The 12,340-nt window shown below is 40.7% G+C and overlaps 1 protein-coding gene across 2 annotated transcripts in view; it reads right to left on the minus strand.

Moving 5' to 3' along the window:
• Positions 1–12,340, minus strand: part of KCNK2 (potassium two pore domain channel subfamily K member 2) — a 132,776-nt gene that overhangs the window by 99,574 nt on the left and 20,862 nt on the right. The window lies entirely within an intron of this gene.

The raw sequence follows: 12,340 nt of genomic DNA on the forward strand, positions 1-12,340 counted from the left end.
CATATAAAAGTTGTGAGTCAGGGAGGAGACCAGCCTTAGAGCTGTTCTCTCTTACATTTTTGTTTTCTACATTGTAGGATATTATAGGGCAGGGTTCCCAAACTTGGGTCTCCATCATCCCTAGCTAGCAGGACCAGTTGTCAGGGATGATGGGAATTGTAGTCCAAAACTAGCTGGAGACCCAAATTTGGGAAACCCTGCTATAGGGAATGAAATACCCCTACCTGAAGTCATGCAGTTAACAAGAGGACAGCCTGTGGCTCTCCAGATGTTGTTGGACTCCAAATCATGGCTAATAGCAGGGGCTGCAACATCTGGCATGTCACAGGTTACCGTATTTTTTGCACCATAACACTCACTTTTTTCCTCCTAGAAAGTAAGGGGAAATGTCTGTGCGTGTTATGGAGGAAATGCCTACGGGTGGCATCAGTGGCGTGGCATGGGTTGTCAGCACCCGGGGCAAGGCAAGTAATTTGCGCCCCCTAACCCGTGGATTTGCGCCCCCTAACCCGTGGATTTGCGCCCCCTAACCCTAACCCCCAGATGTTGCGCCCGGTGCGGCCGGCCCCCCTGCACCCCCCACGCTACGCCACTGGGTGGCATGCCTATGGATTTTCCTCCTCTAAAAACTACGTGTGTGTTATGGTCGGGTGCGTGTTATAGAGCGAAAAATACGGTACTTACTTCTGCATGACTAATCATATAGCTTAGCTCCATAAAGGTCAATTGCAGGTACAGGCTTTCCCTTTTTTATTTACTGAAAGCACTTCTAAGCTACTTTTAGCAATTATTTCAAGGCAGTTTACAAAAAAATAAAAGTAACAATAAGTAAAACAAATAAAACAAATAAAACAAACAGCATATAAAGGCACAATTAATACTCAGGGAATAAACTATTTTTTAAAAAGCTTTTACATGCCTGGATGAATTTTTTTGCCTAGTACATAAAGGACCATAGGGCATACTTCCCCAGAGATGGCATTTCATAGCTAGGACACCACTTCCAGAAAACCTGTATTTGGGTACCTCCAGCCCATTTGGGCCAAGCTATGCTTTCCTGTCCTACACCTGAAATCATATGTGACATTATCTGTATGATATGGGGCAGGAGAAAATATGACACAGCTGGAAGCGGGTTGGTAGGCATCACCCATTAGCTGATTTGCCATTCCTGCCTTAATTGCAAGCCTCATCTCCAACAGAAGTGATATTTAGAGGAAGGCATCAGTTTGATGGCCTTAGAATATGGGACACGAATGAGGAAATTGATTCAGATGGCAGGTCAGAGTCTTATCGCACACACACCCATGGGCCAATTTTGGTAGGTAGGCAGGAGCACCCACCCATCAATCACCTAATGTCATAATGAGGCCAGGTAACTGACAGGTGTCAAAGTTCCAAGGAGGTCACTGTAATCACTGATCATCTGTTTGAGCAATCCTCTTTGAGCCATGCAGAAGTGTGCCTTCAAAGAAGCTCTCTTTAACCCATAACCAGCTTTTGTAGTTGTTAGAGGTCTCTGAATAACGGGAAACTCCTCCTAAAACTGAAAGGCACTAAGCCCAGCACTTGCAAAGCACATTGTGCAGTGTTTCCAAACCTGATCAGTGGTGCCTGCAAAGCCCTTTTTGCCCAAGCTCTACCTTACATGCTCCTTACTCGATGGCATGTGATGTCGGGTGAAGGGCAGATGGGTGTGGCTTGCCTAAAATGGCTTTGTGAGCCAAATGGGGAGGGCTGGTGAACCTAATTAGGCCTGTGGGCTGAAGGTTCTCCACTCATGGCATAGGAGAGGTGGTGTTCCATCAAATTACTGTATGCACCATAGCCCAAACCATCAGCACCAAAAGCTGCCATATGGAAGTGTACTGAGAGTGTGGGTTACAAATGAGGGGGAAGCATATTGTTATACATCATGTGCTTAGTCTTAAGAGCTTGGATTGGATTTGATATCCCGCTTTAGCACTGCCCGAGGGAGTCTCAAAGCGGCTAACATTTTCCTTTCCCTTCCTCCCCCACAACAAACACTCTGTGAGGTCAGTGGGGCTGAGAGACTTCAGAGAAGCGTGACTAGCCCAAGGTCACCCAGCAGCTGCATGTGGAGGAGCGGAGATGCGAACCCGGTTCCCCAGATTATGAATCTACTGCTCTTAACCACTACACCACACTGGCTCTCTTAATCCCAGTAAACAAGGCTTTCAACTTTCAAGCCAATTTTTTGAATGTGTATTATTAAATATGTTGTAAAGGCTGCACCACGATCTGTGCTGTACACACATAAGGTATTTATTCAATTGTGCATTGAAGCTTTTATTCTTAAATCTATTTAGATCAATGGGGTGAATTCTTAAGGGCCAGCTTCACACCCCACTTTTCTCAAGCAGACTGATCTCTGTGATGCAGAGAAACAAGTATAAATAAAATAAGTGCATTTAGGCATCTATCTTCCAATAACATACCTTAGAACATTCTCTTCCAATAACATACCTTAGAGCAAATACTCTAGAGTAAGTTGTTTTAGGAGTGTAGCCATAACTCGGATGTAGGCTTTGGCCCGAATACTACTTACTATTGGAAGGATCTGTAAAGCTCCACAATTTGTAGTGGAGCCTCCAGATAGAAAGGGCATCACTACATATTTACATGACCTAATTCTCTTCCGCTAGAGCCTGGAAAAAAACCTGTACATAAAATATCATGCTCCTTTTCCCCCTGAAAAGTTTGTTACCAATGGCCCTGTATAAACACTGCCTGTTCCTCCCATGAGGGAAAAGATTCTCTTCCTACAGTTCCTTCTACAGTTGTATGGAAAAAGCAGCATAAGGCATTTTATCTAAGGGTTGTCTGTAAGACGCATTAAGTAGAACAGCCTCGCCTTATTGTTTTTAGCATTTCCTGTTTCATAGGACTTATGCTGTCGCTTGTGTTCCATGGAACACATGCATTTACAGTTTTTTGTTTTTTTTCATTAAAATCCTTGCCTTTCTTTCACCATGGAAAGTAAATCAGTGTGCATATGGTTTTCAGGTGGAAACCCATCCAGACACTGACCAGTCCCAGACTCGCTTAGCTTTAGCAAGGTGGTGACCTCGTTTTATCTTCACGGGTATCCTGGGCTGATCCTGACTTCATTTGCCTTCATATTACACTATGGGTCCTCTGTCAATCTATATGGCTAATGAAACATTTCAGAAGAAAGGGCCACCATCCTCAGATAACTGAGAATTATGACAGCAGAATGAGATCCTTGTAGCAGCCTTCATTATTTAGTTGCTACTCATGGAAAATAACTTTAAAGATTAGCAGTAAACAAAAGGTGCTTTTGCCTTTATCACATTAGCATCCTACTGATAGAAGCAATTAACCCTTTCTCTTAATCATATTTATCACTGTCATACCCTACAGTATTGATTTCAATCGTTTCTGCAGCACTTCCAAAGTTTAAAATGATTATTTACTTAAAGTATTTGCCTGGTGCTTTTGGATTCTGCACCAAATTGTCCCCTGCTAGTTTTACATTGGTTTTAAATTTATATGGTTTTTGCTTGTTGCATTTTTAATAATCATTTCTATTGTTTAGAGTCTGGTCTGTTTTATACTTGTATTAGGTATACTTGTAGCAATTTTGTAAATTGCGCAGAGCTAATTCTGCATGGGCAGTATATAAATATAGCAAATAAATACATAACTAACAAGTTACATTAGTCAACTACAGTATTTTTAGTTGTACAATGTAACTTGCCTACTCTGTACTCTCCTTGTGTGCCTCCTAAATCTGTTGTGAGGATTCCTCCAACCCTGCAGAAGAGATTTAGTGGAGCACAGGGAAAGGAGCTAAATGTTGTTGCACTATCATAATTATATAGTTGGATACTGTCCATACTGTATATCTGACATTTTGTGGCATAGTCTTCAAAAGGTGGTATACAACTGAGGGAATGTTTGCAACTTTACAAAAGTGAGACTATTTTTGCTATAAAATGACAACAAGTCTAGGGTGAGCCCATCAATCAGCAGAGATCTGAAGCTCAACCTCCAAACTTAGGATCTGCTCTATATGGTATAAAGACTATATTTGTTTGTTTTTACTTCATTTTCTCTGCTGTAGCCTAACAAGCACAAACGAGTACTTGCAGCAGTAATAGCTGCAGCCCCAACGTACCCAACCAATTTTTGTCATAGTTGTTAAAAATATAGGAGCTAGCTAGAACCTTCTCCAACTTCATAATTCTAGTGAGAGAGAGATACCCCATATTCCCTGCAGCTTCAATAATTTACTGGCTACGTAAGCCTGAAGAAGACTGCTAGCAAAGATTCAGGATTCATGAGTGAAGGAAAAAAGTGGTCATGCATTTTGCTCCACAGTGTGCTGGAAATATAAGACACAGGTATTTTGTTTTCTGAAGCCATATCTAAAACACAGACCTAAACCCATAGCTAAAATCCAGTCCTAAAATTTGTGCTGACTTGTCTGATTGTGGCACCAGAGTAAAAGTGTGGCAACATCAATGAAAAGTCATATTTGATGACATCTTCTGTGCAATGATATGCAAGTTTATTCAGAAGTAAATCCAGTTAAGTTCAATAAAACTTTATCCCAGGTGTACAGGATTGCAGCCTAAACCATTTGCTTTATGTTTGTTAAAAGATTTCTATGCCACTGTTCTTATATCATCTACAACATTCTTATGGTACCATTCTGTCCTAACACGTTTGTACTTTGCAGTAAATTTTGTGATGGACTTTAAACTTGCCTTTCTCCTTATTCTCATCCATAAGCCTTTGTACATTATACAGGCATATAATAAGCAACTATTCAATGCATCTAAAAATCAACCTGTATTACAGTCCTGTACTGCAATACTGGCACACAAAACTATTTAATAATAGGTAAACAAGTCTAGTTAGCAAGTGCAAGGTAATGTGTAATAAAAAGTTTGAGTGACCATAATTGCTTGCCACTGAGAAATGTTTGGTATTAAAAGGTCATTTCTTGTTTATATCGTGTTATTTTTTGGTTATTTCTAAGTTTATGCCTCATTGCAACATTGGACACTCTTGCTGCTTTCTCAGCTGAAACATTACTCAATGTGATGGTTTTAATAAGAGACATCTTGAATCCGGGAAAGAACAACATCTTGTTCATGCCCAACAAAAAAGGTCTATGTTGCATGCCATATTTTCTTTGGGACCTTTTTTTTTTTTGCAGTGTCTGTTCCACAGAATCAAGCCTTCTTATATTTTTGTTGTAATGCTCACTGGAATATTGTGTGTGACCATCTTGCCCTTCCAATTTAGAGGTGACCTCTGAACAGTTTGAAGTTTGAGCACTACATTGGTTCAGAACTTCATTAAGCAAACAAGCTCAAACACTGAAAAAACACACTGCAGACAAACATAGACAGGATCAAGTGACGGCCGAGGTTACAATATATCTTTCTAGTTTTCCTAGCAAATTCTTTGCAACTGATGTCATCAGTGCACAACATAAGAAAAATGTTTAAAAGTTGTGGAGAGAGTACATGGCACCCACGTTGTTTATAAACAGAAGAAACACAGTTGCATGATGGTGGAGCACCTTGGAAAACTGTTCAGCACCCATGGACGCATTTGAAATACCTCAGTAATGGAAGGCTGAAGATAATGTCCACATTTTGTTACGCATACAGAACAATGTTTGAATCCTGTTTCCACAAGTACAGCTAGTGTCAAGACAGAGTTCAGTGTCGCTTGCACTTGTAATCTTCAAAAAGGTGCTGCTGGATTGGCTGATAATGTATGCCACAGGTCTAGAGAAAATAGCCAGGGGTGTCATGGATCAAGTGAGGAAATACCATCTGGACCCCCATCTAAGAGTGATGCTGGGCACTGTCAATAGTTCCAGGACCAGCTCATCCCATCCCCAGAATGCCTTGTTAACAAGATTTTTCACTGGCGTCTGCATCCCTAGCCATGAAACAAGGAGCTCTGGCCTGATAGGGTGACACTGGCAGGGCTGGGCAGTAGTATCTAGTATTAGTATTAGTATTAGTATTAGTATTAGTATTAGTATTAGTATTAGTATTAGTATTAGTATTAGTGTGCACCACCTTGTAGTCCAGGGTCTCAAGACAACTTACATAAGAAACAGATAAATATTTAAAGCACATAGTAATAATGAAAAGTAACCACACTAAACATATGTGAGGCTAGAATCCAACCTGTAATCTATCAGTGTTTCGGGGGGGGGGGGAGAGAAATGTTGCTGTGGTGTCAAACACATTTAAAGCGAAGCTGTTCACAATCACTGCTTATGCTGAAAGAAAGAAAGAATTTCCCCATGTTTTCTTCCAGAAATAAATGTCAAAAGTGTTTACACTTGTATTTATTCATGGTGTTTTTCTGTAGGAAAACATTGCTTGTTTTTTGTGTACGTTTTTTGTTTTTAAAAAGAGGAGTGAGACTCCTAGGTATCATTAACTAAAATCTCAATCAAAGTAATTATCACACTCACTTGTATATCTTGATCACAGCATGACAAATTATTTGTTAGGCATCTATGTGATCGTTCTCTAATGCCGCACCAATTTATAGGGGAAACATTTTCACATGTGCCCATCTATTTTCATACTGCTTGGTTGCCACTCTTAATTGGGCTGTAATTTTTTCCAGCTCTCGTAACTGTCTTATTTATTCATGGACAGAGAGTGGGAAGTTGTTTCAGAATTCACAGTGTATTTGTTGTCATCATTAATATTGTCAAGGCATATTTTCCTCAACTCGCAGGTCTCCTTGTGGGATTCCTGCTCTTGCCAATGTCGCGTTACTAGCTCTTAATAGCTATCACCTGGATGAAGTACTTAGAAGTAATCATGGACTGATAAGATTAATTGGCTTGGTTTGGCAGATCACATGGATTGATTTTGGATTAGCTTGAAATGAAAGATCATGGCGTTGTACCTAATGGTGGTTTTGTACTAGTGGAAAACATTTCTGCTTGCACCACGTAGGTCATCTGATTTTCAACTATCCCCCTCCCCCCACAACTGCAGTCTTTGCCACCTCCTGGAAAGTTGAGTGGCTACCCAGAACATAGAAGACTGCAGCAGGTAAATGGGATTTCTGGAAACTGAATGCTTCATCTTGTATGAGAAGAACCTCTCTAAGTCACTATTGGATAGAACTCATGTCAGCCTATTTAGATGCTACTGATGGTCTATTGGCAGGTATTGGTAGAATGCGAGGCAAGCTGACTATTTGATTAACGATTTAATGCAACCATCACTCATTATGATTCTGCATTAATTATTGCCTGTTTATCTGAAGAATTTATTGATTTATCATCATTATTCATTGAATTATGGAAAATGTTAGGTAATGGTGAGATGGGCAATGGACTTTGGGTATAATATAGAGTTTGATAAATGGCAGGCACTATGGAATAAAGGTATGAGATTTTCGGCATGCACAACACTCAGGGAAAATATGTATAAAATGATGTACAGGTGGTATTTAACGCCTGTAAAACTGGATAAAATATATAAAATTGGTGATAAATCATGTTGGAAATGCAAGGTCAAGGAGGGTGATTTTTATCATATGTGGTGGTTGTGTGAACCTATCAAGAAATTCTGGGAATCCATTTACAATGAACTAAAAAAAATCTTAAAATATACCTTTATAAAAAAAAACCCGAAGCCTTTTTGCTGGGGATAACTGGAGAGGAAATCAAAAAGGAAGATCAAACACTTTTTCAGTACGCGACAGTGGCTGCCAGAACACTAATAGCGCAGAATTGGAAGACACCAAAAATCCCAACTATAAATGAGTGGCAATCCAAACTATTTGATTATTTAGAATTGGCAAAAATGACACAGAAAATAAGAAATCAAAAAGACACAAAGTTTAATAATGATTGGAATAAATTTATGGCATACATGGAAACAGAGGTAAAAAAATCTAAAAATTACAGTAGGTGCGATATAACACTTGTGATGCAAAGAATGGTCTGAGGAGAAGAAACTGCAGATAGAAAAACTTTATAACACATTCCGATACCGAGACAAAGGGAAGTCAGTTAGTGTTATGTGTTTTGTAGTTAATGTAGTTAATCTGTTGTTGTCCTATGTTAATTTTTTATGTATTCTTTTTAGTGTGAATGTGTTATGTATGTCTTTTTTGTTTGGTTTAATGTATGAAAATCAATAAAAAAACTTTAAAAAAAAGAATTATGGAAAATGTTAAAGATGTAGGAAATGTTTCAGTATTTTCCTTCCCTTCATGACTTCCTGTGCTTATTTATGTTAAAAATAAAAATGAAGAGTAATATAACTAAGTACTTTTAATTAAAAATGGAGCCTAGGCCTGGAGAAGCTGATGTTATTATTAAACCCGAGGTCATTACTGGTGATCAAATTATATCAGAACTGAATAGATTTGAGGATCATTTGAGTATGAAGATGGATGTAGCAAAAATAAAAATTAAAAAAATGTGGATGACAGAGTCTATAAGCCAGGAGAGGTGGAAATAAGAAATACTAACCCCTGAAACAAATTCCCCCAACAATGCGCCAACATTTCATGGCTACTTAGCCCTCACTGGACTGCTTAGGCTTCCTCCCCCACACACCAGATTTTCTGTACTTCTGAAAACATTGGGGCATTCACAAGCCTACCGATACCTCTCTCTTTGCACAGACAGTACCATTTTGGCTACTTAAGTGATGGCACTGAACACTGAAATTAGAAGAAATGATTGGGTAAAATACAAGCTGATTAAATTAACACAAAAGAGACAGACAAGCAGCAGTAGAATGCTCGCATGAAAAAAGCGAAGAAGCCGATGCAAAAATGATCAAAATGCAGCAAGTGAGAAATGAGGAAGGAAGCAAGGTTTCTTTTAGTGATTCTGTCTTCCCCTTCAAAATCTGCTTTGGCTAAAATCTGCTTTGTGGGGGTCCCCACCCCCATTCTCCAGAGTTTTGGTGGCAGCATGGTAGCTGTCCAAAAATTACATTTTTTCCTGTCCCACTGCTGGATACCTTCTGTACGCAGAATAAAGAAACAGCAGGGGAAAACTACTAAGGGGTCTCAGAGTAAATAATGGTTAAAAAAAAAAGTTTAGTCCAATGATGCAATTGGAGTTTCCAGTGGGAAATCAGAAAAGTTTTAAGTTCCATCAAATTCTATCACATTTTCAATTAGATTGGGTCGATTTTTGCCAAAGTGGAAGAAACCTTTACTTACTCGGCAGTTGCTCATTTGCATTACATTTTGTGGGGATATTTGCTTTAGATGATCACATAACCGTCAATGATGCACAGATATCATTGCTTTGTTGTGTGCACCTTGTTGTTGTGGTCAGCATCCATCTGTCTCGAGAGACAATGCAGTTTGCTGCCAGGACTAAAGTCAAACTGCTGGAGAATCACAGCATCTGCTATGGCTCCAGAGACTGGTAACTCAGAAACTCGTAACTGCTGCCTCCCACATTGTTTTTGCTGCATTTTGCTGGGGTGCAAGACTGGACAGTGTGTATGGAGGTCATGGACTGCCCAGATGACAAGTCACACCCCCCCTAACTTTGCTGATGTGGTTCAAAGGAAAACAGCAGTATGTTTGCCACCAGCTTGGCTGCAAGTGTTGCCAGAAGGACACATACAAGGTTCCATCCAACCACCCTAGGGACTCCACTCTGGATTTGTATAGGGTTTACTCCTTAGCCTTTTCTTCTCCTGAAGATATACCACAAGGCAGCAGAGCTTTAGATGGGCTACTTTCCCAGGCTGATGAGCCCCATCAGCCCCTCAGTTCCCTCTACAGCATGTGCAGAAACCATCTCCTTGACCGTTGGATCAACTATTGGTGTCGTCTGCTCAATCCACCAGAGCCTGTCTTCGCATCCCTAACTTACCAAGGGTGTGAGACCCATTGGCTACCCTCACCTGGTTTAGCCAGCAAGTTGAAGCTGTGTGGCTGCTGTCACATGCTTCTAGGAGCCACAGGTGAGAGCTGAGTGCAGGGTATGGACCAAGCGTGGATAAACTACCCCAGAAGGAGCATGATGTGTCCCAGGAGAAGAAGAAGAAGAGTTTGGATTTGATATCCCACTTTATCACTACCTGAAGGAGTCTCAAAGCGGCTAACATTCTCCTTTCTCTTCCTCCCCCACAACAAACACCCTGTGAGGTGAGTGAGGCTGAGATACTTCAAAGAACTGTGACTAGCCCAAGGTCACTCAGCAGCTGCATGTGGAGGAGCAGAGACGCGAACCCGGTTCACCAGATTACGAGTCTATCGCTCTTAACCACTACACCACACTGGCTCTCAAGAAGCACTACCCTTACCCTAACACCCCATACAACCCCTAGCATAGGAGCCAATGTCTAGGGACTGTGAGGGCTTCAGCTTCCACAGTAAAATATTTTAAGGGGCCAGGCACCCACAAAGTTGATGGGCATTCCCATTCAAATGGGGTGTGATCGATTACATGGGTTGGGGCTTACCTGGCCCTCCACAATATGTTATTCAAGTTGGCACCCCTGTCCCCTAGATGTGCACATATTCCACATGCAATGAGGGAACTACACTGGCTGCTGATCACCTACCACTCTATGTTCAAGGTCTTCTTGTTAACATATGAAGTCCTGAACAACTCAGGAACAGGTTTTCTAAAAGACCGCCTACATCTTTATAGACCTGTAAGTTCATTGAGATGAGTGGTGCTCTATGCAGGTATTATTCAGTGCCTTTTGTGCAAATATTATGCAATTCTCTTTGAAGCAATACAGTAGTTGGCAGAGAGTTCGGAATGAAATGACTGAACCTTCTTTGGATTAAATATTGCTCTGTAAGTCATGTCTCAGTCCCAACAAAGGGGGCACCTGAGTTGGTTCCAGAGATTGGCAGTGCTTAGCAAATTGCCTTTACTTTGGCAAGCGCCTTGTGCTCCTCCTTAAGGCCTCTGTCCTCAACATGATTATATGGTTCTATGAAATATATATTACTGAAATAAAAGCGATTATTTAATATTTATTTGTTTACACAGGAGATTTTTTTGAATAAAGCTAGCTGTGACTGACCTCCCCCTCACACCACTTTGCTTCCTTTGCTGCTGCTTTAAGAGAAAAGTGTGAATTAATTGGTGTTTCTTTTTTGCTATGGATTAGTTGTGTGGCAGATGAAGAAGAAAAAACAACCTCATTACTATTTTGAATTAATATTATCTCCTTGAAGGGGGGAGCGTGCTAACGGTGCATTGGCCGAATTCCAAAAGCAGTCCTAATGTTCTTTTGTAATTAACTTTTCTGCTTCCTTTTTCAGTGTTTCGTTAATGTCATCTGAGCTTATAGAAAAAGGTTGACAGCCAGCATGCCTAAAGTTCTATTCCAGTCTGGTTCCAGTTTTTACAAATATCTGTAATTTTTCACAAAAATAGATATTGTGGTGCAATATTCCCCCCCCCAAAAAAAATCCCCCCTATAGATTAAGCTTCTTTCCATGTGCTCATATTTGTCATAAATATGAGGACATTGAGCTGGGGAAGGAAGCAGTGAGTCTAGTTTTCAAGGGAATTGACAGCGGTAAGATTAAAACAGCATATTACATAGTGTGTAGTACTTGTACTTTTCAGGGGGAATGACCTCCTATGATTCTAATACCTAAACTAAGTACCAGAACAGGGCTTGTTGTTGTTTAGTCCTTTAGTCATGCCCGACTCTTCGTGACCCCATGGACCAGAGCACGCCAGGCCCTCCTGTCTTTCACTGCCTCCCACAGTTTGGTCAAACTCATGCTGATAGCTTCAAGAACACTGTCCAACCATCTCGTCCTCTGTCGTCCCCTTCTCCTTGTGCCCTCCATCTTTCCCAACATCAGGGTCTTTTCCAGGGAGTCTTCTCTTCTCATGAGGTGGCCAAAGTATTGAAGCCTCAGCTTCAGGATCTGTCCTTCCAGTGAGCACTCAGGGTTGATTTCCTTAAGAATGGATAGGTTTGATCTTCTTGCAGTCCATGGGACTCTCAAGAGTCTCCTCCAGCACCATAATTCAAAAGCATCAATTCTTCAGCGATCAGCCTTCTTTATGGTCTAGCTCTCACTTCCATACATCACTACTGGGAAAACCATTGCTTTAACTGTACAGACCTTTGTTGGCAAGGTGATGTCTCTGCTTTTTAAGATGCTGTCTAGGTTTGTCATTGCTAGAACAGGGCTTAGGTACCTTTAATAATTGGTATGTGAATGCTTGTCTTCCTCTTCCCTTCGCTCCACCTTTTCCTTCTGTGCCATGTACTTTAAATTGTAAGCCTGCAGGCAAGGACTACCTTTTTTTCCTTGACTTTGTGTAAATCATAAAGGCAAC

The sequence above is a fragment of the Podarcis bocagei genome (assembly GCF_964188305.1).
Source record: "Podarcis bocagei genome assembly, chromosome: 3".
Taxonomy (NCBI): domain Eukaryota; kingdom Metazoa; phylum Chordata; class Lepidosauria; order Squamata; family Lacertidae; genus Podarcis; species Podarcis bocagei.